Raw genomic sequence first — 27,687 nt, forward strand, 5'->3', positions numbered from 1 at the left:
AGCAAAAAGGGGGATAGCAATTTAGTTAGGTTGATTTGGATCATGGCCTTGTCTGGTGTTTGACGGGAGACAGAGGGCACTTGTCCGTGTTGGGTGTTGCCTTTTGCCGGTCGGTTTTGCAAGCTGCAGAACGACCAACCGGGACCAGTGGCGAGAAGCAAGGGCTTAGGAACGACCCGAGCGGAGCTGGTTGAGGTGCCTTGGCGACAACGCGGTGAGCAGAGCTCCTGTCCTGGCGAGTGGGACCTGGGCACGTGAAGTTACCTGGCGTCCAGACACTGGACGTGAACTTGGACGAGCCTGACGAACGTGTGCGCCTGGCATCCGAGCCACGTGGAGGCAGCTCGTCTTCCCGGCGCCTTATCTGAGGGCGGGGATGCTGTTGTGCCATTACCACCAGCCCGGATTCCGAATCTACAAGATGCAGAATTTATCCTGCGAGCGCCCTTTGGACAAACCCGGGGCTGCGCCGAAAGGCACAGCGCCCTAATTCTCCCTTGACAAGTCAAGATGCTGAGCCGTCAGGCAGCGGTATCCTGCGGAGAAGTGTCGGCGAGCAACATGTCCAAACGTGCCACCAAGTGCCAGACAGCCCGGCGCCGTACCTCCCTTTGCCGGGAGGTCACCGCGCCCGCCAACTTTGAACGGGGTGGCCAGCGCGGTCGCTGGTTGGACCTCTCGGACGACCGTCGAGTGCTGGCTTTGTATTGGGCCGTTTGAGTGACAATGGTTTCTCAGGGCTTATAAGCCGCGACACGCCGCCTGGAAAACCGGATCCGCCGACCCACCGGGAGCCAGTGCCGCTCTCGACTGGAGTGAGATGTGTCATGCGTTTTCGCCGGACGTCGCCGTGCGGGAACAGTCGCGTTTGCTGTGAGCTCTCGGCCCCAGTGCCGATCCGATCATGTCCTGTATAATGACCTGTATATAGTGTATAAAGTCCCTTTTGTTATTCTCACCGACGCCTGACTCGGAGTCTTCGCTACCAACGCTCTCTCACGAAACGGGTGACGAGCGCTACGGGACCACCCCAAAGTCGTAATAGTGGTGGCACCGGTGCAAAGTCGTAACAGTGGTGGCAGCGGTGCAAAGTCGTAACATCACGCAAGAACATAAAACGTGAAACCACTTGCTTCAAGAACAAGTGAGCTAGGCCCAGGCCGCCTCGTTTAACCGATGTGAACCAATTGGTGCGGCTGGTACGTTCCCACACAGATCCCCAGATAAATACGGCAAATTCCCGGTGCAGTTTTTGTATGCTCGTTCTTGATGCGCATATGGCCTGTAGCACGAACCAAATCTTGGCGACGAGAAAGAGGTTGCATACGGTTGCTCTCGCGAACATGGAAAGGTCCCTCCCACCAAATTGTTTTGTTTTTTCCTTCACTTCTGTGCATTGCTCTTTCCAGTAATCTTTCGTGTCCCGAAAATGCTGTAGCGGTACACCGAGGTACCTCATAGGGGTAGTCGTCCACTGTACACTTTCCATTTCAGTGGGAAAATGTTCCCAAGCGCCATGCAATATGCCTACCGATTTTCCCCAATTAATGACACTTCCTGACATTTTACAAAAGCTTTTTGCCACATCAACCGCTTTATTAACGCTTTCTTTATCCCGGCATAACACTGCTACGTCATCTGCGTATGCTAGTATCTTTATTTCACTCGTGCCTACCCGATAACCTTCGATTTCACTACACAAAAGTACCTTTAAACGAAATGGCTCTAAATATAATGCAAAAAGCAAAGGTGACAAACAGCAACCTTGTCTCAAAGAAGATTGGAGTTGTATATTTTCTGATAATGTATCATTAATTATAATCTTAGAAACTATTTGATCATAACACATTTTAACACCTTCTAGTAACGTACGTCCAACGTTCACATGTTCAAGTATAAGAAAAAGGATTTTATGCGCCACCCTATCGAATGCCTTTTCAAGGTCCAACTGTAATATTACCACCTTCTCTGAAAAGGCATCACAACACTCAAGGACCGTCCGTACCACATGAATGTTTGTCATAATGGACCGTCCTTTCATTCCCCACGTTTGGTGTGGTCCAACTAACTTCTGTATGACCGACTGTAGTCGCCTCCCGAGAACTTTCGTGTATATCTTGTAGTCTGTATTTGTAAGGCTAATGGTACGATATGCCCGCACCGAGAGTAGAGTCTGGGGGTCTTGACTCTTTGGTATTAATACCACATGGCTCTCACGAAACGAAGGTGGTAGAACTTGTTTCTCATATGCCTCATTAATTAACTGATGCAAAATTATTGCCATTTCCTTTTTAAAAGCCTTATAAAAAGCGGCGCCTAATCCGTCAGGCCCTGGCGCTTTACCTACAGCTAACTCATTTATTGCTTGTTCTATTTCTGCGATAGTAATTGGCTGCTCAAGGTTCCGCCTTGCGTCCTCATCCAACTTTGGAAGAAGCCTTAAAAATTCACTATCGAAACCTTCCGAGTGCTCGCGTTTACTGCCTAACAACTCGCTGTAATATTCATAAAAAGCCCGCTGAATGTGCTGGTTTTCATGTACAATTGCGTTTCCATATGTGATGGCCCTTATCTCCTTTCGTGAAGCGTAGCCCTTTTCGTCCGACAGAGCTCTTTTGGTCGGTACTTCACCGCACCATGATCTTTCTGCGGGCGCACGTATAACCGCACCTCGATATTTCTCTTGATCGCCGCTTTCTAACTGAGCTTTTACTTCTTTTATTCCCTTCGCAAAGCTACCTGGGCAAGCACCTTCCATTGCTAAGTAGAAGTTAAGTTGACACTGCAACTCTTTCTTTTCTTTGTTCCTCCCGTCGTAAAGGGCATGATCTTTCCATTGCCATAAACTTCGTTTCCTGCTTGGAACATTCTCATGCTTCTGCAATACTTTGATGGTCCTTTTCTAATAGGTTCTGAATATGATCTTTAAGTTTCTGAACAAAAACCTCATCATCTAGCAGTTTAGAGTTTAATTTCCACAACGCCCAATCAAATTTTGGTTTTCTAGGGCCCAACGCAAACATAACTAAACAGTGGTCACTATATGACACAGATTTTACCTCATAGTTGCTGCACATTGGAATCAAATCAGCAGACATATACACTCGGTCTAATCGTGCGTGGCTGACTCCTTGAAAATGCGTGAGCCTTGTATTCGTACCATTTCCCATGACGTGGCCCACATCTACCAGATTCACTTCGCCAACAATTTCGGCTAAAAATTGCGCGCTTGCGTCGTGAACCGGCGGGCTTAGCCCTCTGTCCTCAGCGTAACACACACAGTTGAAATCCCCCATCAATAAAATGTTGGTTTGACAATTCAATTGGCTTTTAAGGCATTGAAAGAAAACCTTGCGTTCACATTCCTTGTTAGGTGCGTATACACATATCGCTCGCCACTTCACTGCTCCAATAACAAAGTCGCACACTATTTGTCGTCCATTAACATCACAAACCATGCTTTCAATAACTACGTCCAGAGAACTGCGAACAAAAAGGGCGCACCCACCAGACCTCCCTACACAATGTGACACACACACATAATACCGTGGCCAAAGCCGCTACCATACGTTCCGTTCCTTCTTCACTTTCTATTTTAGTTTCTTGCACTGCGATAATGTTAAGAACGGTTTCCATGAACAGCCTGCTTAGCTGGTACTGTTTACGTTTAGAACCAAGGCCTCTTACATTTATACTTCCAACACGTAACGCGACATTGGTGGAATTCATTATGTTGTGAAGAAGGAAAAAGACCGGTCATGGCCTACATTCACTGCCCATAACTCGCTGCACACTCACGTTTACCGGCATAGCGCAGCGAAAACCATCCTCTGGACTGTCGTTGTTGGATGCCATATCTATGAATTTCCATCGCGAAACTTGCGTCTTGTTGCAGTCACCCGCTACCCCACCGTTCCCCCGCAAACCCCCCCCACCCCACCCCACAAAAAAAAAATAAAAGGAAAAACGGAAAGCGTCTGTAGGCACATTCTCATGCTATGTCAGCGTTGACGCCAACTGCTCCCCGAGGTAGTTGCCTTGGGGGCGTTTCAGATGAACCACGTGTGGGCGGTGACCTTCAAGAGCGCGGAAGGAATGAAAAAGTTGCTCGCCGAAACTGATGTGACTGAAGAATCACCGCTGCCTCGTGATAAATCCGAGCACACATACTGTCCGCCTAAGGCTCTATTGGCTGCTTTACCACATACAAGATGAAGACGTGCGCGCTGCTCTTGCACAGTACGGCAAAGTGACGGACGTTTGCAGAGAGCAATGGCGTGTACCAGGACTCGGCGATAAGGGCTCCTCGACACGGACGGTTAATCTGCAGCTGAAGGGTGGCGTGACTTTGGACGACCTGCCACACCAGCTACGAGTGTCTGGCATTACGGCCCTTGTGGTGGTACCGGGGAGACCGCCGCTTTGCCTGCGGTGTCAGCGAACAGGGCACATTCGCCGAGTTCCACGGTGCAAGCTCTGTCGGCGGTTCGGACATGACGATAGCCAGTGCGCTAAAACCTATTGCGCCACGGAGGCGGCCGAGCTGCACTTTACGTCCAATGCACGCACTACAGAAAATATATCAGTATAAATAAAAAGAAGTGAAGCTGCGCCACCGGGAGGAATTGAACCTCCAACCTTTCGGTTAACAGCCGAACGCGCTAACCGATTGCGCCACGGAGGCGGCCGTGCTGCACTTGACGCCCAATGCACGCACTACAGAAAATATATCAGTATGAATAAATAAAAAGAAGTGAAGCTGCGCCACCGGGAGGAATCGAACCTCCCACCTTTCGGTTAACAGCCGAACGCGCTAACCGATTGCGCCACGGCGGTTCTTTTTTTTTTTTATTGCCGTATTTCTCCTCGTACAATGGACAGGAATTCTTGCTGGAATTCGACATACATACCCTTAGGTTGTATTAAAAACGAGACTCGTACTTTGTCTCGTGTTGTTAGGTTAGTACGGCTCTTGGGTAAGCAACTGATCAAACACAGGTAGCCATTCTGGAGGATCGGAAAGTGTCCTGCAGACGTCGCGGACGTACATAATAGCGTCTCTGAAGTACACTTTTGACGGTTGTGATTTAACATTCTCGTGTCTTACATCCATTCGCGTCTTCCATACACTGTGCATTGTCAACAACATCAAATGATCACACGGCACGTCCCCTGTCTGATCCAACGGGAGAAATCGAATCCCGTGAGGCGTAAGTGGAAGTTGCTTTTTGAGTGTCCTTTGTAATATGTCCCACAGAAAAACAGAGTCTGAACAGTCTAAAAATACGTGCTCGATGGTTTCGGGCTTATTGCATATTGTACAGTTAGTACTCCAAGGGACAAAAATACCTTTTTCTTTGAGCCAGGGTTTTACAGGGAGCGCGCCGGTGTGAAGAAAGAAGAAAAACGTCTTGGTCGACGCTCTAACAGGCTTCTTTTTAACGCGACTCAAAACATTACGTTCTCGTCCTAGTACATATAAGGAACGATAGATCGGCACAGGACACATCACATCAAGCAAGTCTCTGTACAATTTCTTCTTTGTTACAGCCGAGAGATATTCAGTCGAAAAGTGGCTTTTCAAAAAACGAAAAGCGTCAACGACTTCTTTCATAAACCCTTTCAATGGAACATGATTAGTGGAATACGATGACACAATGTATTCAGGTAATGCCTGGCTCAAAAACACTTGACAACTACTCTGCAGGAAAGCATCGTTCTGTTGCCTCAAGAAAAAGAACCGTGTAACAACTTGTTTAAGAAATAAATGCGATAAGCCTAGCCCTCCGTTTTAACCAACTGAAATAAGTTCAGACGACTAGTACGCTCCCAGTTCGACCCCCAGATAAAAACCGCAAACAGTCTGTGTAACTTTTGCACAGTCATCCTTGCCATGCAAAGCACTTGCATCATATAGAAAACTTTTGTTACGATGAACATATTACACACAGTTGCACATGTAAAGATTGACAAATCGCGTCCGCCCCATTTTGTTGTTTGGGATTTAACCCGGTCAATTTCACCCGCCCATTGGTCTTTGTTTCCGCGATTGTGTTCCATAGGAATGCCAAGGTATTTGCCCGGCGTATCAGTAAACCTTATACCTTCGAATTGTGTCGGCCTCTCGTCCCATTCACCGTGCCAGAATCCTAGGCATTTTTGCCAACTAATGGCGCTTCCAGTTAGGCTGCAAAATGTTTTTGCTTCCTTAATGGCACTTTCGATGCTTTTTTGAGTTCGGCAAAAGATTGCGATGTCGTCTGCGTATGAGAGGATTTTAATTTCGTGCGTTAAGAAGCGATAGCCGCATATCGTTTTGTTGTTCAGAATTTTTAAACAGAACGGTTCAAGATATATGGCGAATAGGAGGCTTGAGGCTGGGCATCCTTGGCGCACACTAGACCTTACTGGGATTCCTTCGCTAAGCTTTTTGTTAATGATAAGCTTAGTAGTACAGTTTTTATATGCCATTTTCACGCCTTCACTTATTACGCTGCCTACGTTAACTTGTTCTAGCACTGCGAACAGTATGCCATGTGCGACTGTTTCGAAAGCTTTCTCTAGATCTAGTTGAAGCATTGATATCTTTCCGGAAAAAGCGTCACAACCTTCTAGTATGCTTCTGGTGGTATGTATGTTTGTGAATATGCTTCGTTCTTTAATACCGCATGTTTGATGTGGGCCAACTATAGCTGTAATTACTGACTGGAGTCTTCTTGCTACTACTTTCATAAAGATCTTATAATCTACATTTGTCAAACTTATGGGTCGATAAGACTCTACTGACTGCAATTTGGAAGGTTCATCGGTTTTAGGAATTAGAACTACGTGACTTAGTTTGAACGATGGAGGCATTTGTTTACTATCGTAGGCTTCTGCTATAACATGGTATAGTATTTCTGCTACTTCATTCTTAAAAACTTTATAGAACGCTGATCCGAGGTCATCTGCCCCAGGCGTCTTTCCTTTGCTCAGATCTTCAATTGCTGGTTTGATTTCATCTCTAGTAATTTGTCTTGCAAGCTCTAGTTTAATATCCTCGTCAAGCCTTGGCATTTCCTTAACATAGTCGTTTATAAATATATCATTTACTTGCACTTCGTTGCCGAGCAAACTACGGTATCGCTCTACAAATGCTGTTTCAATGACGCTCTTATCTGTCGAGACTTCGTTTTGCTAGCGAATTTCATTTATTTCGTTTTTTGTTGCATATCTTTTTTCTTCACCAATCGCACTCTTAGTTGGTCCTTCGCCTAACCAAAGCCTCTCTGAACGCGCTCTAATAACAGCGCCTTTATATTTTTCTTCTTCCACCTGTTCCATCTGCCTTTTAACATCTTCGACTTCACTTTTAAACAAACCCGGTATTGTAGTCTCTGCATTCAAAAGGAAATCAAGTGTGCACTGTAGTTCTTTTTCCTTTTGTTTTTCTTTATGTCGTAGTATGCACGATCTGTCTATTGCACTTAGTTTAACTTCGCGCTTGAATTGTTCCCAAGCTGGGTGATTGTGCCGAATTGACAGGACGCACACTTACACTGTTATTTCGCACTGATTCTGGGTGCTTCGTCAAGCATGGCGAAGCCGAGGTGTTTTCCTTGTCAGTAGGCATGGCGACGTTTCGTGCTGCGCGTCCCGCTCCAGTCTAGCAGTAAAGTCATCCCTCGGACAGTGCCCTCCGCTAATGCGGAGGCCCTATCGGTGTAGTCCTCCTGTCTGGAGGCACGTTGGGCTTCACCTTCAGGGGAGCCCTACGGTGGGACCCTGCCTTTGGGGGCGGTTCACCGGCGTTGACCTTCTCGCGGTTGTCGTCTTCGGTGGTAATTTCCCGTGGTCTCTTTGAGACGGCGACGCCAGGGTTGGTTTTTCCTTCTTCCGAGCTGATGCCCTCCATTGCGGTTCCGCCCTCTTCCGTCTCGATTTTTTCGCTAACGGCAGCACAGTTGGTATGGGTTTTCCCAGCCTCTGGCGTATTCTGTGGTACGTCGTTCTTTCCATTGTCACTGGCCGCAGCTTTCATATGTCCGTTGTTTTCGGATGGGACAGAAGGCGTGGCACCCGACGTTGTCGGCTTCTCGCCTCCACTGACGGTCTCCTCCGCGTCGACTTGGTCCATGAGGTGCTCATCGACGGTGACGCTTCGCCCAGTTCCGGTCACACTGGCGTAGCTACGCGCGCATTGACTCTCGTCGTGGCCATAGCGACGACAGAGCTTGCAACGCGGAACTCGGCACTCGCGCCGTATGTGACCGGTGCCATGGCACCGGAGGCAGAGCGGGGGTCTGCCTGGGACGTGCACGAGCGCATGGTCTTCCCCGACGCGAAGTTGATGAGGCAGGTCTTCCACGGTAACGCCTACCTTCAGCCGTAGGGACACCAGGCGCGTGTGGGAGCCTTTGTCGTTGCAGCCTGCAACGCGCCACTTTTCCCTCGAAATTTCGCTGACCTTGCCAAAAGGCGCCAGCGCGCCTCTGACTTCGTCGTCCGGAGTCGTATGTAGAAGCCAATACAGCTTCATCCTGACGTCTTGATTTCGAGGGTCTATTACCATGCATCGGCGGTCCTTTACGCTGAAGGTTGGAGCAGACAAAATCTTTTGTTTGCCCTTTTCGTCCTTGAAAGTGATGGCCCAGACGTGGTTCATCTGATAGGCACCGAGGGTAGGGTGGCTAGCCACCCTACCGAGGGCCTCCACTTCCGGCATCAGCTGCAGATAGGCAAGTGCCTCACGGAAATGCTCGACTCGGTAGGGCCTCGCCTTCACGTCTCCGTGCAAAAAAACGGTCGTTTTAACTGTCGATCCTGTAGGTAGTTGCGGCAAAATAACCTGGTAGTCGTCCTTCGGTGTGTCGTTCAACCTGAGACCACAGTCCTGCTGGGCCGCTATAACCGCCCCTTCGGAGCAAAACATTCCGCGACCGTTCACTGCGGTGGCCGGAAGTGGAATCGATTGCGCCACGGAGGCGGCCGTGCTGCACCTTCCGCCCAATTCACGCACTACAGAAAACATATCAGTATGAATAAATAAAAGGAAGCGAAGCTGCGCCACCGGGAGGAATCGAACCTCCAACCTTTCGGTTAACAGCCGAACGCGCTAACCGATTGCGCCACGGAGGCGGCCGTGCTGCACTTTACGCCCAATGCACGCACTACAGAAAATATATCAGTATGAATAAATAAAAAGAAGTAATGCTGCGCCACCGGGAGAAATCGAACCTCCAACCTTTCGGTTAACAGCCGAACGCGCTAACCGATTGCGCCACGGAGGCGGCTTTTTTTTTTTTCTTTATTTCCTCGTTACAGAAATGCCATGCGAATACATTGTTAAAAAGAGAATCAGCTTAGCTTATGCTGATTCTCTGAAATTAAAATCGCTTGAATTTAGCCAACTCATCGAACAGCGGCAACCAATCGGGCGGTTCTTTCTGGGCTTTGTACACTTCACGCATGTAGACGACATTTTCAATAAAGTTTTCTCGCACAGAATGGGCATTCACATCAGCATGACATACCGACATTCTTGTGGACCATATACTATGGAGGCTCAGCAGCATAATAAGGTCATATGGAATATCGTTATTGCCTGTGTCTAAGTATCTGATACCACGTGGGGTTATTGGTAATGCTTTCTTTAATGTTCATTGTAAGATGTCCCAATGAAAAAAGGGATCCCAACAATCAATGAAGACGTGATCGACAGTCTCTGGTTTTTTACACATTATACAATCGGTGGTCCACGGCACATATATTCCCTTGTCGGCCAGCCAAGTCTTTACTGGCAAGGTATTTGTGTGGAGTTTGAAGAAGAATGATTTTACCGATGGTTTCACAGGCATTCTTTTGACCCTTTTGAGGACATCATCGCCTGAACCTCCATAGTATGCTAACCTATACATGGGAACTGGCATTAATGAGTCTATCATATCATGGTACAATTTCTTTCTTTTGACGGAACTTAAATATTCTAGCGAGAATCGAACACTAACCATACGGAAAGATAACACTACTTCCTGAAGGAAACCTTTCACTGGAGGGGATTCAACATTTGAACACGAAACAAGGAAGTCAGGTAACAGATTACCTAATCGCACTTGTGTCATGGTGCGCAAAAATGGATCACTGTGGTTCCGCAAGAACATAAACCGCGATACAATCTGGCGTACAAATAGGTGTGACTGAATGATCGTAGTGCACTGCTATTGAACAATCTTGTCAGTGAGTACAACCTGGAAGACGTCGGCTATGTGTTGTACGATCACAGTGTTCCGCGTTTTACTCATTTTCAAGGACTTAGCCATGCTCGGCTAGATAGAGCTTATGTGTCACTGGAACTGGTGCCGCCATGTAAAACGTACGAGAGCAAGCAAGTCTCGTTTAGTGACCACAGTTCGGTTACCTTCACAATAGGAACAAAAGAACGAAAAACAAACTTCTCGTGGGATTTGTGGAAATTTAACGATAAGCTACTCAACGATGACTGTTTCGTAAATGACATTAAAGAAAAACTTGGACGATTGATTGTAGCTGAAGAGAAATATGTAGTCACCATGTGGGAAGATTTTAAAAATGAATTGAAGATGAGTGCTATAGAAAGGGCAACTAAACTGAAACAAGAAGAAAAACGGAAAGAAGAAGCCCTGAGGAGTAAACTCGACTTTCTACTTAATGTAGAAAGCACAGAACCTGGCCAAGTCATGAAGGAAATCAAGAAAGTTAAAAGCCAGTTAGAAATCATCGACACAGAGAAGTACCGTGGTGCCATGATAAGATCCCGTGCAGAAAGATTGTGGCAAGGGGAAACACCGAATAAACGTGCGCTAAGTGACGAGAAAGCTTACGCTCGCCGCAGTGATATAAAACAGATAAGCTACAATGACGAAGTAACGAGTGACCGTAGGACCATTGAACGCGCCTTTGTTGAACACTATGGAGACTTGTTTGGCGAAATAAAAACTGATCTGGGTGGCTTCATAAGCCACTTCCTACACTTTATGCCACGATTGGAAGAAAACGTTAAACAAGGCCTCGAAGCGTCTATAACTGCGCGTGAAGTTGAAGCTGCTATAGAAGAACTGGGCTCAGGAAAGGCACCTGGGCCGGATGGATTAAGCGCAGCTTTCTACAAAACATTTAAAGCAGAAATAGCACTAATTATGAAGAAATTTTTAGTGCAGTCCTACAAAAACAACCGAATACCCGCGTCATTCCGAACAGCTCAGATGGTCCTGATACCAAAATCTGACGATCCTGTAAAGCGCTTGTCTGTTGCATCGTACCGCCCCATTACCCTTGCGAACACTGACTATAAAATTTTTATGAAAATACTGGCGAAAAGGTTACAGAGCGTAATAAAACTTTTAGTTGGAACCCACCAAACGTGTGGGTTTAAAGGGCGCACAATAACTACCAATGTACACGTCGCCAGGAGCATTCTAGAATGCGTCGATGCTTTCGAGGGTAAAGTTGCAATGTTACAGCTAGACCTGGAGAAGGTATTTGACCGTGTGGCTCATGATATTCTCTTCGAGATTTTAGAATACACGAACATAGGATCAGTGATTATAGATGGCTTAAAAATGGTGTACACAGACTGCAGCACACGGCTGATTATTAACAAGAGTCTCACGAGAAGTGTCAATGTCTGCTCATCTCTGAAACAGGGGTGCCCAATTTCGTCATTGCTTTTCGCAATATACCTGGAGCCTTTTTGCTTAGCCATTAAAGAGAACGAGAGAATAAGAGGTTTCAAATTACAGCAAAGTGAGGTGAAAGTGCTTTCCTTGGCAGATGATCTAGCAGTGTTTTGCGATGACTATGAGAGTGTCAGCGAAGTGGTAACTCTGGCGAAAACTTATTGTGAAAAAACAGGTAGTGCAATAAACTGGGATAAGTGCATCGGGTTTTGGCATGGCGCGTGGCAAAGCAAACCACGCAGTTTCGCAAACATACAGTGGGTGACCATGCCTGTGAAATATCTTGGCGTGCCGCTTGAACATTATAAAGACAGAAAGCAGTTCTGGGAACAGGAAACACAGACGGCGAAGGAAAAAGCGCTGGTATGGCAAGGGCGCAATCTCTCAATGTTCGCGCGCTCCACTGTGTGCAACATTTTTCTGGTTGCAAAAATATGGTACATACTACAAGCGCTATTCATGTCGCGAGTGAATGTACAGAAACTGCATCGAGTGTTCGCTGTGTTCATTTGGAACTCAACTTGGGAACGCTGCAGCCGCTCTAATCTGTTCAGATCAGTTCGCAGCGGTGGTCTTGGATTGCATTCTGCTTCCGGCCACCGAGCGTGACGGACGCATGATGACGGGCTCCGTTGGAGCGGCTTCAGCGGCCTTTTCTGGCCGCGGAAACAGGACGATGGAACAGGAGGGCACCTACCAAGTTGTTCTGCCAGGTCTGCCAAAGGGTCGTTATGTTTTAAATACAGTTTTTTTGCACGCTGATATTACGGCGCGACCGTACCGGATTGAAGATTTCCGTGACGCATTGGCACAGCATTCGCTTCTTCCGGATGTTATCGCCCTGGGGGCGTATCGCATGAGCCATGTCTGGGCTATCACTTTCAAGGACGCGGACGCGGTGAAGAAGATCTCGAGCATCGGGGAGCTGCGTGTAAAAAACCGGCGCTGCCTGGTGATTGACCCGGCGAACCAGGACGTTCGACTGAAGCTCCACTGGCTTGTACACAATGTGCCTGATGAGGACGTGCGTGTCGCCTTTGCGCCCTATGGAAAAGTTACCGAAGCAGGCCGGGAGCGCTGGCGTGTGCAAGGTATGACAGAGAAGGGCTCAACTACCAGGCTCGTCACCCTCAAGTTGAAAGCGGGCGTGAAGTTGGATGACTTGCCGCACCAGGTGAGCGTTGGCGGTGAGTTGGCGCTTGTTGTGGTACCAGGTCAACCCCCGCTGTGCCTTCGGTGTCGTGGTAAGGGCCACATCCGCAAGGAATGTCGAGTCCCGCGTTGTGGAATCTGCCGACGCTACGGGCACGAAGAAGACCAGTGTACTCGCACTTACAAGAGCATTGCAGGCCCGGGAACCAGCGAGGACTCGGCCGAGATGCTGATGGACGAGACGGATGCGGAGGAAGCAGCCCGTGCAGAAGGACAACCAGAGCGCGATACTCAGCCATCGTTCACGACTCTGGTGAAGCAGAAGGCGGGGCCCTCCCGCGCAACAGATGGTAGTGTACAGGCGCAGCATAAGCCTGAACAGGACGACGTTGACAAGGTGAATGAGGCGGCGAAAGCCGCGGTCGCCGAAGAAAGCAACGTGGAGACCCCCGACTTTGATACGATGGAGACGAACCTGGAAGCGGCGAGCACCATGGCTGGGAAACGTCCGCATGAAGAAAGCGTCGACGTGAAGCTGCAGCCTGGCGGTGGCGGCGAGGAGCCTCCGCCCAAGACAGGGGGATTGAGACGCTCGACTTTAAAACCGCGGCCGAACCTTCCGGCCGACACGCGGAAGGCGGGGAAACTGCCTCCGTAGTAGCACAAGGTCCTGGTCCGTGTCAGCGCGGGTTGTGTTGGTCGACCGGTGTCAAGAGGTTCTGGCAGTCGTGAGGAAGGCTACGTCACCCATGAAGGTAGGCACCATGCGGACAGAGGCGTTTCTTCTTCCAAGACATGGCTTTTAATCTTATTTCTCCCCTTCTAGTTGCGACCTTGAATGTCAGAGGGCTGGGAGCAAGAAGGCGACAATACCAGCTTAATCGCCTTCTTCTGGATAACGATATTGATATAATTGCTATACAAGAGTCGAAAATAGAGAGCCAAGAGCACACTGACCGCATGGTGTCTTCCTTTCAAGCAAACTTTCATGTGTGCGTTTGTCATTCTGTTCGGACGTCGGGTGGATGCCTTGTATTCATCCGTAAGACGTTAAGAGTGAACGTAGAGTCTGTATTTGCATGCCCAAGTGGTCGCCTTTTGATTGCTGATTTCACTTTTTCGAATTTATGGTGGCGAATTGTTTGTGTATATGCTCCTAATGTAGAAAGCGAGCGCAAAATTTTTTTTGAATCCCTTGAGCCATGGGTCAAAGGCGACAAGTTTTTGCTTGTACTGGGAGACTTCAACTGTGTGTGTGCCGCAGTTGACAGAGTGAAGTGTAGGCCACTGAGAGACAAGAGCTCTGAAGTTTCGAATACTTTTGTGCATGAGTATGGTTGACGTGATGTTGCCGGTACCCATTAATCGGACACCACACTTTGGAGGCCCAGGTCAAGATATCTTTAAAAGAATTAAGAACATGCCCGTTAGACCAGTTGTCAAAACCTTTTTTTTTTTAAACTGCATTCCGGTACGCTGCCTGTTAAAACCTGGCTGCATGATAAAGGGCTATTCGTGCCATGGACAACAAACTGCTTGTTATGCAGGAAGCCCGAGACAGTGGAACATGTCTTCCTAGAATGTTGGGATCCCATTTTTTACTGGGATGTCCTTCAGAGGACGATTAAAAAGGAACTCCCTTTAAATCCTTACGGCATCCGGTACTTACCAGTTGATAGTGAAGAAGTGCCCTACGACTTAATCATGCTCCTTGGCCTCCACAGTCTGTGGAAAACGCGAATGCAGGTGCGACATGCAGACATAAATACCAGTACCACACGTGAAAACTTTTTTTTTATTATTTACAAATACTGCTATCCCATGGATTGGGACATTGCAGGAGTGGTACAGAAGATTTATACATAAACAATATTAGGAAAGTGCATGATTACAAATGTGAGTGCGAAGATTTACAGAGAAAACAGGACAGTATCATGAAGAAAATACATGATTTGGCAATTCTCGCACAAAATGATCAACAGGCATTTCTCGTAATGTGACATCTAAATCGTTCCACAATTCAACTGTGAAAGGAAAAAATGAAAATTTGTAGCTGTCTAAAAACGGCATAAACGGCACGATGTTAAGCGGGTTGGAACGGCGCGTGACACGTGCTGAAGAACTGGCGAAAGAAAAGGCGGCGTCAACATAAATGCGCTTGTTGATAATCTTGTGAAGTAGGATAATGCGATCACATATTCGTCTGTGTTCAAGTGTGTCAAGCGATAACGTGCGGGCGTGAACTGTGGGAGAGAAGTGACGGTCGTAACGCTTATATATAAATCTTATTGCTTTTTTCTGCACGTGTTCAAGTTTAATGATGTCTTTGGCGGAGTGTGGAGACCAGACCGCCGATGCGTATTCAAGTACAGGCCTTACTAAAGATTTGTACGCCGTCAGCTTACAGTTTTTGGTTGCATCTTTTAATGTACGTTTTAAGAACCCGAGTTTCCTAAGTGCCTTGGAGCAAGTTAAATCTACATGCTTAGAGCAATTCAAGTTTGAACAGAACGTTACACCTAGGTACTTAAACTCGTTCACGTGCGTTAGTTGATGTGCGTTGTTAGTGTATGAAAAACGAAAAGGATTTTTCTTGTTAGTGAATGTCATCGATACAGTTTTGCTAAAATTTAACCTCATCTGCCATGTGTTGCTCCAATCACAGAAAGAAGAAAACACATTATTTAGAATAAGCTGGTCGCATGCATTATTTATATTTGAATACAGAACGCAGTCATCTGCATATAAACGGATTTTAACTGATGTGTTATTAGTTATCTGGACGACGTCATTAATGTAAATGAGAAATAAAAGTGGTCCTAGAACTGATCCCTGCGGGACGCCAGATGTTATATAGACAGACGTTGATTGAGAGTGATTAAACGTGACAAACTGTGATCTTAATCGCAAGTAGTCCTTAATCCAGCCTAGTAGTCGGACACCGTGAGTTCCCTTGAAGAAGGCGCCAAGTTTAGTAATGAGCTTACTATGACAAACCAAATCGAATGCTTTTGAATAGTCGATAAAAATTGCGTCCATCTGACCGCGATGATTTAGGCATGATGCAATGTCGTGTGTGAATTCAATTAACTGCGTGAGAGTAGAAAACCCAGCCCTAAAACCATGCTGATTATTAGACAGAAGATTATTGTTAGACAAGTACAAGACAATATGTTTATGAATAATGTGTTCCAACACCTTGGAGCAAGTGCATGTTAACGAAATTGGTCTATAATTGGAGAGGCTTTGTTTGTTACCAGACTTAAATACTGGCACTACATTAGCTATTTTCCAGGTTTGTGGAACGGTTTCAGTTTGGAGGGATTTTTGGAAAATAACAGTCAAGTATCGGGCGCACCACTCAGAATACTTTTTTAGGAACATGTTAGGTACATTATCGGTTCCAGCACTTTTAGTCGTGTCAATTTGCAACAAAAGATTCAGAACTCCGTTATAACTTATATCTAACTTCGGGAAGGCTGGCAATTCAGCAGCTAGACTAAACATCGGTCTAGTGTCGTTGTCACTGTCAAATACCGATTTAAAATATTTATTAAAAGCTTCAGAGATAACAGGAGGGTTAGAACAAGGTTTACCATTAACAACAAAGGATGAAGAACAGCGACCAGACGGAGTAATTGTTTTCCAGAATTTGTGTGGGTTGGTTATCATGAATGTTGTTAGTGTGTTCTCATAATAAAATTTCCTAGCGTCATGCATTTTGGTTCGTAGAGCCGTTTTCAAGGAAACTAGAAGCGCACCATCACTTGTATGCTGTGACTTACATCGCTTGCGAAGTCTCTTTATGCGCCGGATAAGTTGGATAATTTCCCTGCTGTACCAGATATGTTTGGGATTTCTTTTAACACACTTCTAGGGCACAAATTTACACAGACAGTCATGCACAACTTTATAAAATCGCTCGACCAACATGTCAATATTACAGTGTTCACTACTAAATAAAAAATCATCAAAATGTGACGCTAGAGCACCGAGTATCATGACATCATCAGCACGAGTGAAGTCAGTAATCATCCTGTATTCTGGTCTTTTGCGTTGAGGTGCAATATTCAATTTAAGAACGACTGCTTTGTGATCAGACAGACCATCACCGACTTCACATTCGAAACCACATTTAACCAACTGCTCATTCAAAAGCACAAGATCGAGCAAAGAGTCACCACGCGTAGGAGTCTGGACAACTTGTGAAAAATCGAAAGAAACTACTACATCAATAAGCAAGTCACACTGTACCTTGTCGCGACCAGTCGATACAAGTGAAGCCCAATCTATGCAAGGCAAATTGAAGTCCCCACACAAGACCATTTTGTAGTTATCTAATCTATGCGCTGCGATGTAATCATTCAGAGCAGGAAACACATTGTAATCGGAATTTGGAGGACGATATATAACACCTATAACTAACGTTGACAAGGAAATATTAACTTTGCACCAAACTGACTCAGTTTCTGGAAGCTCGGGTAGCAAAGAAAAGTTGATGCCGTCTTTAATAAATAAGGCCACACCGCCACCACGACCAGACGATCTATCTTTTCTCAAGACGCAATAACCAGGTGGTACAAATTCTTCATCTAAGATTGAGTTATTGAGCCAAGTCTCGGTCACACAAATTATAGAAGGGTGGCGAGTTTCTATGAGCCAGTTAAAATTCACAATTTTGTTGAGTAAACTGCGAGAATTCACATTTAAAAGCGTGAGGCAAGGTATTTTACTTCGAGCATTTTCGTTCAGTAATCTGGTCTCACACTGGTCACGTCAGTAACGGTGGGGCGATTCACCATCTTGGTTGTTCGCAAGCCTCACACGCGTGTTAGACTGAGAGTCCCATGTATAAACGGCACGATCGATAAAAAGTTTATCGCGGACCAGCTTAATCTTTGCACCGTTGCGCTTTTCTTCTTGCGCTGATCGCCAAAGCAATGTCCTTTTTTGCGCCGTTTCCCGAGAGTAGTCGTCAGAGACACTGTAATTGGTCCCTTTCAGTTTGCTGCATTTTTTGAATATGGCTGCTTTTTCATTATAGTCATATAACTTCATAATAATTGGTCTGTGTCCCTCTTTTTTCCTGTGGCCAATCCTGTGAATGTGCGCCACCGATGAAATAGTGACGCCAAGAGTATCGGAAAAAATTCCCTTCAACACTTTGTCTTCGATATCCTGTCTTGTCTCGTTAATGCTCTCCGGAACACCGAAAACAATCAGATTATTTCTTCGCGCTCTGTCTTCCAATTCAATCAGTCTTTGTTGGTGTTGGTCGACTGTGCGATGCAGATGTTGAACAGTACTTTCAAGGGTAGTTAACTTACCGCTCAGCTCGGAGAAAGATTCTAGTTTTAGTTCAATGCCAGCTAGTCTAGCTTCCATCTGTGTCTGCTTGTCCAGGATTTGCTGCAATAACGCCTGTGTTGTTGGACCCGGATTGGTTTCAACGTCCCCGGATAGCATAAGTGAAAGACGTGACCATAACACACTGAGCATTTCAGAAATGTTCACTGGGAGCGGCAGTACTAAAAGAAAAGGATCATTTGAGCGAAAATGTGATACAGAAGTGTAATATCCAACCTGCAAGATAATCCATGCATGTTTGAACGACATGTTCAACGCCGTACCGCCGCTCCCACTGAAGACGGGTCGATGTAGGGGCGCTTTTATACGCCCGGTGTCAGGTGACGTGCCCCTGCCGGGGTGTATCCGAAGGCTTTCCTCGGTGACGTCACAGTGAACGATGAAGGATGATTCAGGCAAGGCAGGAAGTCTGTAGCTCGTTCCTTGCAAGGCAGTCATAAGCGGCACAATCTGCAAGATAATCCATGCATGTTTGAACGACATGTTCAACGCCGTACCGCCGCTCCCACTGAAGACGGGTCGATGTAGGGGCGCTTTTATACGCCCGGTGTCAGGTGACGTGCCCCTGCCGGGGTGTATCCGAAGGCTTTCCTCGGTGACGTCACAGTGAACGATGAAGGATGATTCAGGCAAGGCAGGAAGTCTGTAGCTCATTCCTTGCAAGGCAGTCATAAGCGGCACAATCTGCAAGATAATCCATGCATGTTTGAACGACATGTTCAACGCCGTACCGCCGCTCCCACTGAAGACGGGTCGATGTAGGGGCGCTTTTATACGCCCGGTGTCAGGTGACGTGCCCCTGCCGGGGTGTATCCGAAGGCTTTCCTCGGTGACGTCACAGTGAACGATGAAGGATGATTCAGGCAAGGCAGGAAGTCTGTAGCTCGTTCCTTGCAAGGCAGTCATAAGCGGCACAATCTGCAAGATAATCCATGCATGTTTGAACGACATGTTCAACGCCGTACCGCCGCTCCCACTCATCGAACTTCATCGAAAGTGTTCTTTATCTTCGAGAATGTTTCAGGGCACAGACTGATCCACCAGAGTGGATACCACTACTTGATGAATTAGTTCAATTGAAAAGATTTTAGCACCACTCGCGTCAGCCCAAGTGTGGCTGAAGTGTTTTGTCATGTTACTTTGTGTTATGCGTCCAAAACGGCAATAAAGAAAAAAAAAGTGGTCTTGGATTGCGCGACGGAGGCGGCCGTGCTTCACCTTCCCGCCCCATGCACGCACTACAAAAAATATATCAGTATGAATAAATAAAAAGAAACGATGCCGCGCCACCGGGAGGGATCGAACCTCCAACCTTTCGGTTAACAGCCGAACGCGCTAACCGATTGCGCCACGGAGGCAGCCGTGCTTCACCTTCCCGACCCATGCACGCACTGCAGAATATATATCAGTATGAATAAATAAAAAGAAACGATGATGCGCCACCGGGAGGAATCGAACCTCCAACCTTTCGGTTAACAGCCGAACGCGCTAACCGATTGCGCCACGGAGGCGGCCGTGCTTCACCTTCCCGCCCCAAGCACGCACTACAGAAAATATATCAGTATGAATAAATAAAAAGAAACGATGCTGCACCACACCGGGAGGAATCGAACCTCCAACCTTTCCGTTAACAGCCGAACGCGCTAACCGATGGCGCCACGGAGGCGGCCGTGCTTCACCTTCCCGCCCCAGGCACGCACTACAGAAAATGTATCAGTATGAATAAATAAAAAGAAACGATGCTGCGCCACCGGGAGGAATCGAACCTCCAACCTTTCGGTTAACAGCCGAACGCGCTAACTGATTGCGCCACGGAGGCAGCCGTGCTTCACCTTCCCGCCCCATGCACGCACTGCAGAAAATATATCAGTATGAATAAATAAAAGGAAACGATGCTGCGCCACCGGGAGGAATCGAACCTCCAACCTTTCGGTTAACAGCCGAACGCGCTAACCGATTGCGCCACGGAGGCGGCCGTGCTTCACCTTCCCGCCCCATGCACGCACTGCAGAAAATATATCAGTATGAATAAATAAAAAGAAACGATGATGCGCCACCGGGAGGAATCGAACCTCCAACCTTTCGGTTAACAGCCGAACGCGCTAACCGATTGCGCCACGGAGGCTTTTTTTTTTTTTTTTCCTTATTGCCAGTCCTCGACATATCACAACACAAATTCCTAAATGATATAAACAAAGACCAAAGAAGCAAAAAGGGATGAATACACAAACGGAACAAAGAACAGTAACATTTACATTCGCTGCCGTCCGCTACTGTGGCACGACGTTGTCGGATTAAAATTCCTTTAGTGCTGTAAGGGGTTCAACCCTCGACAGCCACTCAGGAACAGGCTGTTGCAACTTGATCACTTCCACATACCGTTGCATGGATTCACAAAAGTACAGACGCGCCGGTCGGGCATCCGGGTCACAATGGTAACCCGCCATTCTTGCGCGCCATAAACAGTGGAGGCCCGTAAGCATGATCAGGTCGTACGGGAAACCTTCGTCGTCATATACTGGCAGAAACCTGATTCCGTGGGGATCTATAGGTAGCTCCTTTTTTAGAGTCCTTTGTAACACGTCCCAGAAAAAGACCCCTTCCCAACAGTGGATAAAGACGTGATCTATGCTTTCTGTTTTTTTACAGATAAGGCAGTGGGTTCCCCATGACATGTAGAACCCACGCTGTTCAAGGAAGATTTTAACAGGTAGAGTACCGGTGTGTAATTTAAAAAACGATTTAGTGGCTGGTTGAACTGGCATCTTCTTCACCCTTTTCAATACATCTAGGCCTGGGCCTCCACTGTACGGGGCTCTGTACATAGGTACCAGCAAAACACTGTCACATAAATCACGATATAACTTTTTCCGTTTTACACTCCACAAATATGCACTTGAAAAACGAACACGAAAAAAGGAAACACTCTGAACTATTTCCCGAAAGAAACCACGGACTGGTCCTGGCATTATTTCCGTACCTACAACGAATTCGGGAAGTGATCTTGACAGCCTCATTTGGATCACCGTGCGCAGAAATGGGTCGTTTGTATCTCGAAAGAAGGAGAATCTATTCACCAGTTGACGCAAGAAAAGGTGCGCCAACCCCAGACCACCATCCTTCACACGTCGGAAGAGATTATCTCGGCTGCATCGCTCCCAGCTCGATGCCCACACGAATACAGCGAACACGCGGTGCAGTTTCTGCACATTAATACGAGAGCACTGTAGGACCTGCATTACGTACCAAATCTTTGACACGAGAAACATGTTGCACGCTGTAGCTCTCGCGAACATTGACAAGTGACAGGCGTTCCATCGGTCGGCTTTTTCTTTTAGTTCTTTTGTCCGCTCCTTCCAGTACTCGCTACTGTCCTTGTAGGCATCAAGGGGTGCTCCAAGGTACTTAACCGGCGTCGTGACCCAGTTTACGTTCGAAAAGTGGTCTGGTGTAGACGCCCATCTTCCATGCCAAAACCCCAAACATTTCTGCCAGTTAACGTAGCTGTTAGTGACGTTACCAAACTTTTTGACGATATTAACAGTATTCAATACACTTTGTTTGTCTTTACAGCACACAGCCACATCGTCAGCGTATGCCAGTAGCTTCACTTCTGCTGATTGAAGACTAAACCCCTTAATACATTCATTTTCGATGATGGCCAGACATAGCGTTTCTATGTAGACACAAAACAGGAGTGGGCTGAGTGGACAACCCTGGCGAACGGAGCGCTTCACGTTAATGGGGGCCCCCAACATCTGATTAATTATAAGTCTGGTATAGCAGCCCCGGTACGCCATGGTCACCCCTTCAGCGATTATGTGGCCAAAATTAACGTGTTCAAGGATGGTAAGCAATATGTCGTGAGAAACACAATCAAACGCCTTCTCCAAGTCTAGCTGGAGGATGGCTACTGCATCGCACATGGCGTCACAACACTCCAGCACACACTTCATTTTATGGATGTTAGTGAAAATGGTTCTTCCACGAATACCACACGTCTGGTGTGGGCCGACTACTTCCTGAATAACTGACTGGACCCGTCGTGCCAACACCTTCATCAATATTTTGTAGTCGCAGTTAGTAAGCGCTATGGGTCTGTAGGAGGAAAGTTGCTTGAGCTTTTCGGTCTCTTCTGTTTTCGGTATTAGTACTGTATGGGACTGGCCAAAGGATGGTGGAAGTATTTTCAGTTCATATGCTTCATTGAAAACTGCTGTTAAGATAGGAGCTAGGTGGCTTTTGAACGATTTGTACCAAGCGGCACAAAGACCGTCTGGACCTGGCGACTTCCCAGGATTCAGGTCTTCGATGGCTTTCATCACTTCATGTTCTGTTAATGGTCGTTCTAAGGTTTCTTTAACCTCACTCGACAGCTGTGGGATTCGTTGCAAAAATAATTTCTTGAAATCGTGCATGTTGACAGGCCTGAATGCAAAACGTTCTTTGTAATGCTCAAAGAAAGCACGCCCTATATTATTGTTATCCGTTAATACCACCCCTTCATATTCGATAGCCTCAATCTGCTTACGTCTCGAGTGCTTTTTTTCTAGCCCCAGTGCTCTTTTCGTTGGCGTTTCCCCGCATGATAGCCTTTCTGCTCTGGCGCGCACTAGCGCACCTCGGAAGCGATCTTCATCGAATACCTCGAGCTTCTTCTTAACGGCGCGCATATCTTGTTGATAGGCGCCAGGTTGCATGCATTCAAGCTTCGCAAATTTTTCTAGCAATGTTGTTAAATCCTTTTCTCTGGCCTTTTGTTCATATCGCAGTACGCTACTTCTTTCGATTGCCTTCAATTTAATGCTTTGCTTCAGCAACTCCCATTCCTCACCAAATTTCGTAGAACTGTTTGTTCCAAAAGAATTCAGAGCAGCCACTACATTTTCGTTAAAAGTTTCATCCCGTAACAGCTCTGCATTCAATTTCCACAGTTCCCAGACGAACTTGTTTCGTTCTTTCTTCCTGCCCACCGTGCATTTTACCAGGCAGTGGTCAGAATATGATATGGCCGTAACTGTGTAGCACTGGCATTTTTCAACTAAATCATATGAAAGATAGATACGGTCTAAGCGTGCGTGACTTGTGCCCTGAAAGTGAGTGTAGCTTACGTCTCCGTGACCGCGAAAACATTCTGCGATATCTTCTAATTCGAATTCGTGTGTAATCTGCGCCAGGATATCACTACTTTTGTCACAAACCACGCGACGGGTAGACCTATCCTCAGCTTTCAATACGCAGTTGAAGTCGCCTACACAGGCTATCATTTTTTGCACATGTAAATGATGCTTTAAACTCAAAAAGAAATTTGCCCTCTCTTGCACAGTATTAGGCGCATAAATGCAAAACACGCGCCATTGGACATCACAATAGCTGAAGTCACAAAAAACAAGTCGACCATAAGTACAGGAGAAGTAACCATCTATAACAAGACCAGGGAGCTTCCTCACGAACAGCACACACCCTGCCGAAGTCCCTAAGGCGTGGCTCACTACCGTATAGTAGTTATACGTGAACCTTTGCACCATGCTCCCGGTCTCCTCCTCGCCGTCTACCTTGGTTTCTTGCACGGCTAAAACGTCGAGGTCGTGGTCCACTAGTAGTCTGTAAACCTGACTGTTTCCTTTTGGCGGCCAGACCTCGAACGTTTAGCGTGCCGAGGCTAAGCGACGGGTTGGTAGCCATTATTGGTGAAAACCGGAGGGGAGAAGGCCCGGAGCATGGTGCTCACCTTAACGTCTAGCTGACCGCTAGACGCCTCCGTGGCCATCCGGTGGCCGTCGCCCGGGTTCCTCTTTGGTCGGCTTCGGGGTAAGCCTACGGTCAGTCTCCAGGTTCGGCTTAGGCTTGAGGGTGGAGCGCCTTCCAGGTAGCGTCTTAGCGGGTGGTGCCTCGGAGTCACCGCCGGCCTTTCCGTCGACTTTCTCCTCGTGCTGCAGGGATCTTTTGACCGGTGCCGAGATGGATTCGACGCGGGCGCTAGCAGGGGTCGCGTTGTCGTCCGCCTCTGCCTGCGTTGCATCCGTAGCTGGCTGGTGGCTCTCATTTTCTTGCGGGGCCGTCTTCACGCTCTCGACTGTAGCTGCTGGTTCTTTGGGGGGAGGGATATTCCTTCCTCCTTCGGCTTGCTTGGTCGTCGCGCCGGTTTCTGCCGCCACTTTGCCGTTTCCAGCTCCCGTGGCCGCTTCCTCCGCCTCGGTCACGTCCATTACATGGTCTAACGTCGACGGCTCGCTCTCCGCCGAACCCGCGGCTACTGCGTATGAACGCACACAGTCCGCGTGGTTGTGTCCAAAAAGCCTGCACCGCGAGCAACGGGGAACCTTGCATTCACGACGAACGTGGCCAGAGCCCCGGCAGCGCAGGCACTGCATGGGACGTCCTGGGGCTACCACCAGCGCAAGCTCGCCGGCGACGCGGATCAGGTGGGGCAGGTCGTCGACTTTCATTCCTGCCTTCAGCTGCAGCAGCACTGCTCGGGTCGTCGAGCCCTTGTCGGAAACGCCATCCACTCGCCAGCGCTCCCGGGTCACTTCCGTCACTTTGCCGAACGAGGCCAGCGCGGTCTTGACGTCTTCGTCGTCCACCCCATGCAGAAGCCAGTGGATACGAAGCTTCACCTGTTGTTCCTTGGGGTCGATGACCAGGCAGCGACGCCCCTTCACCTGCAGCTCCTTCAGGGCCGCCAGCTTTTCGGCAGCCTCGGCTGTCTTCATCGTCACCGCCCATACATGGTTGATTTGGTATGCTCCAAGGGCGACGACGCCAGAGATCATACCAACAGCTTGAAGCGCGTCTCGAAAATCTTCTACACGAAACGGGCGAACACGAGCGTCGCCGTGCAAAAAAACTGTGTTTAAAACAATACGTCCTGTAGGTAGCCGAGGCAAAATTATCTGGTAATCCTTATCTTCTTCCGTCGAAAGCCTGTTGCCGCGGCTAACAGCCGCATATGCCGCTCCATTGGAGCCCATGATCCCGCGATCCGTTCAGCTCGGGAGCCGGAAGCAGAATGTTGCGCCACGGAGGCGGCCGTGCTTCACCTTCCCGCCCCATGCACGCACTACAGAAAATATATCAGTATGAATAAATAAAAAGAAACGATGCTGCGCCACCGGGAGGAATCGAACCTCCAACCTTTCCGTTAACAGCCGAACGCGCTAACCGATGGCGCCACGGAGGCTTTTTTTTTTTTCTTTATTGCCTGTTTTATAACAAATACACGATTCACAGCTATTCTCCGCTGCGATTACAAAACAAAAAAGACAGTTCAATGTGCGGGTGTACCTTGTCGTTTATTTTGGTTTAAAAAGGCTGACCGCCGTATTCACAAACGCACCTCGACTTGACCCTCCACTCGAAATGCTCCTTGAGGGCGGTTTTTCATTTCACAAATCGCCCTCCACTTGAAACGCGCCTTGAGTGAAGGAAAGCTCGAGCGCTTTACTCCAGAATCTCAAGGTAGCCTCGCAGCTACCTTGAATCGCTCCTCGAGTGAAGTTAGTGCGTAAACATGGCTGCCTTGCGATCTGTCGCTCACCTCGTCAGCTTTTTCCGATGGAAGCCAGTTGCCTCCGTAGCTTTTCTTGGGTTAACCGTGCTGCGCATTCTCAAGGGCTACGTTTTAGGAACCGGTGCCGTCGTCTGGAGCGCATCGGCAACGAAATCGTTTCACTGCGGCGCCGAGACAGATCGGTCGTCCTGTCAAGAAGACTGCGAGCTAGTGCAGTGACTGTCGTCTTACTCCGTGCATGAGCCAACTGATGACCCGCACACGGGTATTCTTCGTGCCAGCGCTCCGAAACAACTATCGGTGTCACTGCATTCATGTGTTTCTCGCGACTCATCGTAGAAAGCCGCATCAGTTCAAGCACGGCGCGATACATAACTGCGGCGGACATCGAACTTGTAAAAAGGAAACAGCTACGAAGATTCCCGTTATTAGTGCGTGTATTGCCTGTGTGCTTGTGTTGCTTGCGCGAGCGCCGTAAGTCGCCCCGTCGGCGCTGTTTGTACTCGGGCAGATCATCACTGCCTACGCTAATCCAAGGACGGCGAAGCACACCGCAGCAAAGCGAGTATCTCTGTAAACGAGCAGGTGAGTTCACTTTAATTTTTGCAATTTTCTTTAATTTGATGCGGCTAGTTGCGCTAAGGAAAATAAGAAATGTACTGTAATTTCGCGCTGACCGTGTGCGGTTGGTGCACTTTAAAGTCATAAGCAATAATTAGTAATCCTTGCTTCAAACCATTCACTTTAATTAGCTTGTCATCCCTATGAAGATCCGAGCTCAACGAGGAAGTCACCGACCATGAAATGGCATTCAGAATTATACCTGCACGTATACACAGGTTAATATAATGTTTTGTTCGAATAAAAAAGACAGAATAACAATACAACAGAGTGGAGTTGTTGTACATCACACTATTTTTTATTCCGATAAATGAAGGTGTAGCAGTGTAGTGACAGCTCCTAATACAGACAGTGCTAGCAAGTGGTAGCAGATATATCTCGTACACCTTTCTTGCTAACATCCCAGCTCTCTATAGGGTTCATTATTTAAGTGTTAAGTGTTATATCGCTGTATGTCGGGACCAGCCGAGAAGTGTTTTTTTTTTGCAAATAAAAATAAATAAAAACAGTATGAGCTAATTAATGTAAAAAAATATCGCGCTCTAGAACACAAAATTCTTAAACGAATGTATTATTTCGAAATGTAAACTAAAGACAACGAATACAGTAACTAAGCTAGTGTTCATGGACCTTTTTTAACGTCATTGTATGTTTATTACCAACCCCTTCTCTTATGCAGGAACCAGGTTGCCAACAAACGCACGAAGAGCAACTGCCTTTCCAACTGTGCTGTGTGTGCTGCGTATGCATTGGTGTGCAAGTGGAGGAGAGGTCCAGTTAATGTCCTGCTACACTACAATAGCCGTCGAAATGTTCTGCTTAAGACATCTATCACTTTTCTGATATCCTACCAGCTCAAACATCACCACTAAAAGCAGTTTGACTGCATGAATTTGTCTTCATAGACACGTTGTAGCTGAAGTCATTGTATTTTTTCATCTAGATGTCCTTTCTTCAGTCATATATATTAAGACAGTATGTACCCCTTATTAATTTCTGGTCAATTGAAGTGCCAATTTTTTTCTAAAACAATAAATTAACATTATTCTCGCCTTTTTGTTCTTTGATAGTATGCAATACAGCGTGAACTCTTATCCTACAAACAGAAGCAGTAATGAAGGAGAATTAAGAAAGGGGGTTAACCGAGGGGCGCGATTTTTAATAATCATATCATGAGAAGCCAACAAGCAAAGTCACCAAATACAACATAGGGAAGATTACTTGTACTTACTAATTGAATGAAAGAAATTATAAATTAATAGCAATGAAAGTGGATGAAAAAACAACTTATCGCAGGTGGGGAATGATCTAGTTCTAGTAGTAGTAGTAGTTCGTTCTAGT

The 27,687-nt window shown here is 47.2% G+C and overlaps 10 non-coding genes across 10 annotated transcripts; all 10 read right to left on the bottom strand.

Annotated features, from left to right (window-relative positions):
* Positions 1-4,610: 4,610 nt before the first annotated feature.
* Positions 4,611-4,684, bottom strand: TRNAN-GUU (transfer RNA asparagine (anticodon GUU)). The gene has a single exon. It is a non-coding gene; the product is annotated as a tRNA-Asn (tRNA).
* Positions 4,685-4,762: 78 nt separating this feature from the next.
* On the bottom strand, positions 4,763-4,836 carry TRNAN-GUU (transfer RNA asparagine (anticodon GUU)). Its single transcript has one exon. It is a non-coding gene; the product is annotated as a tRNA-Asn (tRNA).
* A 4,207-nt stretch (positions 4,837-9,043) lies between these two features.
* On the bottom strand, positions 9,044-9,117 carry TRNAN-GUU (transfer RNA asparagine (anticodon GUU)). Its single transcript has one exon. It is a non-coding gene; the product is annotated as a tRNA-Asn (tRNA).
* A 78-nt stretch (positions 9,118-9,195) lies between these two features.
* Positions 9,196-9,269, bottom strand: TRNAN-GUU (transfer RNA asparagine (anticodon GUU)). The gene has a single exon. It is a non-coding gene; the product is annotated as a tRNA-Asn (tRNA).
* Positions 9,270-19,496: 10,227 nt separating this feature from the next.
* TRNAN-GUU (transfer RNA asparagine (anticodon GUU)) lies at positions 19,497-19,570 on the bottom strand. The gene has a single exon. It is a non-coding gene; the product is annotated as a tRNA-Asn (tRNA).
* A 79-nt stretch (positions 19,571-19,649) lies between these two features.
* TRNAN-GUU (transfer RNA asparagine (anticodon GUU)) lies at positions 19,650-19,723 on the bottom strand. Its single transcript has one exon. It is a non-coding gene; the product is annotated as a tRNA-Asn (tRNA).
* A 234-nt stretch (positions 19,724-19,957) lies between these two features.
* Positions 19,958-20,031, bottom strand: TRNAN-GUU (transfer RNA asparagine (anticodon GUU)). The gene has a single exon. It is a non-coding gene; the product is annotated as a tRNA-Asn (tRNA).
* Positions 20,032-20,110: 79 nt separating this feature from the next.
* On the bottom strand, positions 20,111-20,184 carry TRNAN-GUU (transfer RNA asparagine (anticodon GUU)). Its single transcript has one exon. It is a non-coding gene; the product is annotated as a tRNA-Asn (tRNA).
* A 79-nt stretch (positions 20,185-20,263) lies between these two features.
* Positions 20,264-20,337, bottom strand: TRNAN-GUU (transfer RNA asparagine (anticodon GUU)). The gene has a single exon. It is a non-coding gene; the product is annotated as a tRNA-Asn (tRNA).
* Positions 20,338-25,321: 4,984 nt separating this feature from the next.
* TRNAN-GUU (transfer RNA asparagine (anticodon GUU)) lies at positions 25,322-25,395 on the bottom strand. Its single transcript has one exon. It is a non-coding gene; the product is annotated as a tRNA-Asn (tRNA).
* Positions 25,396-27,687: the final 2,292 nt, after the last annotated feature.

The sequence above is a fragment of the Dermacentor andersoni genome, chromosome 1, assembly GCF_023375885.2.
Source record: "Dermacentor andersoni chromosome 1, qqDerAnde1_hic_scaffold, whole genome shotgun sequence".
Classification (NCBI taxonomy): domain Eukaryota; kingdom Metazoa; phylum Arthropoda; class Arachnida; order Ixodida; family Ixodidae; genus Dermacentor; species Dermacentor andersoni.